This window comes from Haliotis cracherodii, unplaced genomic scaffold (genome assembly GCF_022045235.1).
Source record: "Haliotis cracherodii isolate W230 unplaced genomic scaffold, xgHalCrac1.p SCAF_1, whole genome shotgun sequence".
NCBI classification, from domain to species: Eukaryota; Metazoa; Mollusca; class Gastropoda; order Lepetellida; family Haliotidae; genus Haliotis; species Haliotis cracherodii.
Window position 1 is genome coordinate 41945852 of NW_027266264.1, and position 7298 is coordinate 41953149.

Sequence of the window (7298 nt, forward strand, 5' to 3'; positions counted from 1 at the left end):
CATGGGTTCTTACGTGATAAATTTTCCCTGATTATTGTCTCTTCGTTTTGTAGGTATTCTAGGAACTTTCCCGCTGCATCGGGACCTCTGTAAATCACGGGAGTGTTTGTTTTCCCATCATACCTTACAACTTTATATCCAAACCCACAAGGAATATGTTCTTGAGTTTTGTACGTAAAACTACATTCAGTATTGTGTTCAGTATTTTCTATAGGTTTGAAAAGTGCTTCGAAGACAGCGTAAATTATGTATGGTACTGGCATTTGATTACAATAATGTTCACATTTTAATATATCTTTTCCCTTTTTAGGCATATCGATCCTGATAGCAGTCTGTCCAACACCTCTGCAGTCTTCTTTATGCGCTTCTAATAGATCTTGTCTGCTGTACCCATGCAGGCATCTTTCACAGAAATATTTCTTTCCATCATGTTTTGTTTGATCGCATAATAGCTTGCTTAAACTCTTTATCCATGTATAATTATATTTACCATCTTTTTCGATTAGAAATGAATTGATTCTGGGAATATGTTCTGGGGAGGAGCTTATCCTATGTACAACAATTCCTTTAGAAGAATGTCTGAAAACATTTATAGCTAAATTATTTTGCTTTTCCACCTTATCAATTTGTGAGATTGGTGTAGGTTCCTTTATACAATCAAGGTTGAGTCCATCGTTTTTGGCATAGCTCGAAGGTCTACCCGGATGTTTGTCTCTGGGGAACAATGCAGATCTTATCGTAATTCTTAAACAACCATAGCCTTTATTTTTTACATTAACTATAGCTTTTTTCTTCTTATAATACGGGGGTAAATCTATTTAAGAACCACCTTTGAAAGGCATATAATTTGCTATATCTAAATATAAACTATCTATTTTATTCACAACCCAACCCGAATCTCTATTAGTCCAACGTTCTAAAGTGTCTTGTATCCGTTGAATTGATGCATCTAATGATGCGCTAATAGTATCAGATTCTGTTATAACTTCTTGATTGCTCTGGAAGTAAGGTTCGGTATATTCGGCATCATTTTTACTCAATGACATTTTAACCGTTAGCTGGTATTTTATACTATTTAAACCATCTAACTCCACATTATTTTGCTCGATACGATGGGCTTAACATCATTAACATCCATGTTGGAATTAATATCCATCTTTGAACCTCTTAGGTATTTACCAACGCCGTCTGTGGGTACAAATCTTAACTCATCATCTGGTTGATTTTTATCAACATCATCTGGTTGATTTTTATCAACATCATCTGGTTGATTTTAATCAACATCATCTGGTTGATTTTTATCAGCATTCAGTAAAGCGATCAATTTAGCTTTTCTCATTCGAGAATAACCTCTCAGCCCACTTTTTTTCGCTTGAGCTTTGAGTTCTCTAACACCTTGGGGCTTGTTGTATTCCAAACCGAGTGAATCAATCAATTCAGCTTTTCTCATTCGAGAATAACCATGTAGACCACGTTGTTTAGACAAAGCCTACAACTCTCTGACAAAAACCATTGTGATTTAATTATATATGCAAAATGAGTCAAATCTCTAAATGGTTGTTTTTTCATATATCTAAATACGTATTCTCCCCAACCTATTCCTCTCATTGATGTAATCTCTCTTCCTAGTGTAAATAATCTGGTTCCTGACCCTATCGGCACTATGTTTCTTACATAAACAATAACAACCTTTGACCCCTATCCCACATACAGACCACGTATAATTTATATTTCCCAGTCTGATGTAATAGGCATGTATACCACAGTATATATATACCAACGCCATGAGTGTAAATCTGCACAGATTCATGGTTATACATCTATCATTTAAGTGTGAATGAAAGAATACAAAAGATAACACGATGCTTCTTCAGTGGCAAAAAACGGGCGCAGCTTTATTACATAACAATACAGGCGGAATTCGCGACAAGCAGTGTTACACAGTACACAGCAATGCAGTTACATTGCTTGCGTCCAAGGTTTAGATGGGTACACATCGTGAGGCAATGGAGTAACTACCAAATCATGACCAAATAGGCCGGAACATGCACATCATGACCAAAAGGGCCGGAATATACACATCATGACCAAATGGGCCGGATTATACACATCATGACCAAATAGGCCGGAATATACACATGACCAAATGGGCCGGAATAGGGATGACACAACATGAGGCATGAGCTGCAGTCCATCCTGTGTCATTACATACACTGTCATCCTCTGTGGTTTGGGTACACTACATGAGGTGCAGTTAGCATGTTGAGGCTGAACTTCCTTACAGTTAATGAGTGTTAATGAGAAAATTGAGTTGCCTGCCAGGTTCTCCGCCACTGAGCTTGGTTTATAGCAAGCTCATTCCCCTGAGGATTAAGCATAAGAACTGAAAAGGAGCGACACTAGTTTTGAAATGAACGCCTGGACGAGGACAAACCAGCAAATAACTCAAGACCCCCCTGCAATGAGTTCACGAAAATGTCATTGCCAATGTCCGACAGGTGGACACCATCCTGTCTGAACAAACCCCTGTCAGCTATGTTAATTTCATTGTGCCCGAGAACACGACCTCCAAGGTCTAGAACACCTTTCTTACCAAATCTATTAAATCTCTTCCTCTTGCGCTCCATTACTCTGCCGTCTGGTATACCCCTCCATGTGACCCTCTGCAGAACATCTGACCATATGACTTGCGTGAAGGGCATCATGTGATGAATTTTTGTAAGATCCCGACTCACCGTTTGTAATAATACTGTGGTTGGCACATCGCCAAGGTCGTTACCTCCGAAATGAAGGAGGAGCCATGCTGGTGGAGGACTGCGCCTTAGTTTTTGCTGAAGAAATAGCAACAATGATTTCCACTTCATTCCCCTACTCCCATACCATGTTAAGCTGAGTACTTCTGCAGACCCAGGTCCAATACCACTGGCCTTGCAACTGCTCTCCAGTGAGCCCAGTAGATAAGGCTGGAGCCGACAACCCATATTTCTGTCAAAAATGAGTTGTTACAACATATTGATGCAAATGTACTTAGCGTGTGCAGCAGATTTCCACCTGCCCCATGTGCAAAGTAGCTCATGTGGTATTCCCTGTGTTGCTGCATATGTAGCGGCTCCAATCCTGAATGAGTGTGTGTTGTAGTTTCGTGTATGAAAGTTGAGGAACTGTAAGGCTTTCCGGAGTACTGCAGAGAACTGATATCTGGTGACGGCTTTACCATTGAAATGGCCTGGTTGGGCTAAGCGTAAAGACAGATATGCACTTAATGACCTGACTGGGCAAATTGTAGGATCAGACTTAGCTGGGATTATCAGAGTTGTGCCTTTGCCATATTGATCATTCTTTAAAAAGCAAATCTTAACGTGCACTGCCTGTGCAATGATACCGACATCTGCCAATTTAAGTGTTCTGTCCTGATTCATCTTGGTCATAAACGCTATCTCACCAATCTGTAGGAATAAAAACAAGCTTCGTAACCTGATGTACAAATAGCCTGGAGGGCACGATGCAGCCTCTTCAACATGTCAATTGTGATTGGGTGTCTTGCATCAGGCATTGACGCCAGAGCTGCTGTATTTCTGTATCCCGCATGCATTTGCGAACTAAAAAGTTTTCGGTAGGGTCGGACCAGCTATTAATTTTGTGATGTTTGCCAAGAGCTGAGAGATGTTGAGCTATAGTTGAGCTTGCAAAGGCCTTCCTAGACATACTGGCTATGTAACATAAAATATCATCTACCGGCACAGGCCAAATCATAGGTATTTTATGATTGTGACGAAATTTGTCAAATGACCTTAATGCAGCTGCATAGGTGTGTTGAGTATTGTTTGACACTGATGCTTTGATTAAGGCAAAGGCCTCGGACTTAAGATGAGCCACAGATTCTTGGGTACTGGTGTCGGTTTGGTTCTTCAGCTGATGAAACTTCTGAAGATCAAAACGAGATAAGGAATCTGCATTGCTGTTTTTAAAACCAGGAATATACTGACCATTGACTAATAAATTTATGTTGAGACAATGAAGTACAAACTGCCTCACAAACTGCATAGTATTCTTACATTTAGTTGACTGCTTGTTCAGTATGGACACTACTGCTTGGTTATCACTATTTATTATTAACTTTTTGCCCCTGAGGGCATCAGCCCAAATGTTAACCGCAACATAGACTGGGAAGAATTCCAGCAGTGTGATGTTTCGTGTTAGGCCTAAAGTCCTCCAATGTCCTGGCCATGAACCGTTGGTCCAGCATCAATAAACGTACGCTCCAAACCCACATGACTCTCCTGATGCACTGTCTGTGTAGAGGTGTAATGCTTCATTGGTAATCCAGCATTGATCCAGGAATAATGACGTTCCATTATGATTGTCCAGGAATGAAAGCCAAATCTGAAAATCATCTTTCATGTTCCTTGTAACCCTAACTTTATGATTGGGCTTCTTAATACCACAAATCGAATCAATGGATCTCCGTAGGAAGGCCCCGCCGATGGGAATGGCCCTACCTATGTAATTTAGTGAACCAATGAGACTTTCGACTTGCTGTTTAGTTGCTTTGCATTTTGACATGACAAACATGACATGAGTTTATCCTTGGCATCCTGTATTTTGTCTACTGGTATGGTTAACTTCATTCTTACTGAGTCTAGCTGAAATACAAGGAAGCTGATTAATGTAGTTGGTGTTACTGTTTTGTGAATTTGCTATAGGGATTCCAAGTTTGTCGCAAGTTGCTAATAATGTTGACAGGACTAACTGACATTCAGACTTGTCTCTTCCAGATCCTCCGCATAGGTAGTCGCCCAAGTACACATTACTAACTGACATTCAGACTTATCTCTTCCAGATCCTCCGCATAGGTAGTCGCCCAAGTAATGCATTAACTCACCTTTAGAATTTAACTTTGCTTTAACTATCCACTGGATGAAAGTGGAAAAAATTTCAAATATTGGGCAGCTTATACTGCACCCAAATGGTAATGCTTTGTCGACATAACATTTATGTAAGAATTTTATTCCTAGTAAGTGAAAATCATGAGGATGCACCATGTATAACCTGAAAGCGCTTTTGATGTCGGCCTTTGCTAAGTATGCCCCCAGACCAAGCTGCTGAATCATCAAAATTGCATCATCAATGGATGAGTAGGTATCAGAACAAAGGCTGGGGCTGATGAAATCATTTACCGACATACCGTCTGGATACGATAAGTGGTGGATGATGCGGTAACCGTCTACTTCTTTCTTTGGAATAATTCCAATAGGAGAGATCCTCAGGTTTGGTAAAGGTGGGTTATGATATGGACCGGCCATTCGGCCTAATTGTACTTCATTGGAAAGTTTCCCAAGTATGATTTGTTCCATATTGGGATCTTGAGCTGATTTTAGGTTATTACAAACTAAACTCGCCTCTCTGGGGCCTGTGTAATGTAAATGAAATCTTTCAGTGAAAACGCAACGAAGGGCACCGGCATCACTTAACAATGGGTAGCACTCCAGGTATGCTAATAGCTTATCTACTTTGATAGGTGTGTGGCTTGCACGTTTTGGGAGGTTTCTGTTGCAAAACTGAAATGTATTAACCTCTGGGGTTGGTTGATTTCCTGTAACTGATTGGTTTAATCGTCACTTAGGGAATGGGTGGCTCCGAACACACTGATAACAAACATGAGGAAAACGGCAGGGTCATTGAAATCCCAGCAAAAAACAACTTTTACGGTGTTTGCAGTTGGAGATTGTGAAGGCTGCTTGAAAGTGGTGAAACTTCGGTTCACAGGTTGAGAAGTGACATTCATGTATAACATCAACAATTCCGCGTTGATTGTGCCCCATGCCTTGTCTGTGGATCTACTTATGCGCAACCTAAACTGCTTATCATAATTTTGACAACCCTGGCCCCTGCTGGCGGCCAATCTAATTGTGTGCAAATATTTAAGCATTTGCTGGTGGCTTTCTGGGCATTTCTCCAGGTATATGCTGACAAATATGATAAAGGCTGTTGTCCACTCTTCCACTGACTGTATGTCCTTCGACTGGCGTGACATTTCCAATTGACCCATTGAGTTTACTCTGATAGTGCTATCCATACTTTGCTCCTTATCCAATCCCTTAATGAGGGTATCCAGATCTACATATTCCCCATTGTGTATTTTATCCCTAATTGGTTGGGGGATGAAAGAACCAACATTGTCAGTTGACAAAGCAACCATTTTGTCACCACTGCATGCAATCTTAGCATTAGGCATGTTAAGCGTATTGTTGTCAATGGCAACAGATGAGAGAGCGTGTGTGTTGTGATTTACCGACTGTACAAGTGGGATAGTTGAGACATGAGACCGTGCATATTATTGAAAACATGAGGTAATACATCACCTGATCCATTCCTCGCGTTGACGGGCTGCGATGACTGGGGGACGGTAGTTGACGCCATGTTGTCTGCACCGCCGGGCTGAGAACTTCGATTCGTTGATTTGTTGACTCGAGCCGATTTCCGCGACGATCTCCGGTCTTTAGGTGCTTGGATCTTCCGCTTCCTCGATCTCCGACCTGACAGCGTTCTTCTCACCAAACGTACAGACAAGAAATTATACTAAGATGATAAATAATATGTTGCCTATGAAATTCGCGTTTGGCTGCTTGCTGGTGTACGCAGAAAGAGGCTTGATGCAGTCACGTGCGTCACATGATCGGTTTACGATTACCAACACACTGGTGTAAGGGAGGCAAATCCACTGAACTGTGGTAGGGTGCCTAACCTCCAACTTAAACAAATTTGTTTCATACTGGCTTTCATAAATTAGAATCATTTGTCTAAATGCAAATCACATCTCCACTGGTGAGCAGTTGAGTCATAGCTTATGCATAATAACATAGCTAAATATGGACACGCCAGTCAACCCAAAAACTATAAACGCTATCTCACGGTCTTTCTGAACCTCTGACGGTGTATAAAACTGAGAGAGTGTTGGTCTCGGTATTGGGTCAAGTTTCTTTCCATAAAAAAGGAAGTATTAGTGCATGGCAAATTCAACATCCTTAAACGTTTGAATTGAATGTCCTTGCTTACACAGTTCATCGTTAATAAAATCTAATCTCAATATCCTCTGTCTGGCCCATTGTGACTGGGCTGCTTCGAGTTGTTCTAATGCTTTATTATGTCTTTTCTGCTCCTCTCCTCTCATACTAGAAAATAAAAAATTACTCCCCGAAACAGCTAGAGCATTAACAATAGCTCCAATTGATCCCATGATGTTTTGAACTATGTTTATAAAATATTCAAATGTTTAATTACTTCACTATGTCTTCTGG

The 7298-nt window shown here is 40.7% G+C and overlaps 2 pseudogenes; both read right to left on the bottom strand.

The window, feature by feature from the left end:
* Window positions 1–2399: 2399 nt before the first annotated feature.
* LOC139464569 (uncharacterized) lies at window positions 2400–3217 on the bottom strand (annotated as a pseudogene).
* Window positions 3218–5568: 2351 nt separating this feature from the next.
* LOC139468831 (uncharacterized) lies at window positions 5569–6420 on the bottom strand (annotated as a pseudogene).
* Between the last annotated feature and the right edge of the window lie 878 nt (window positions 6421–7298).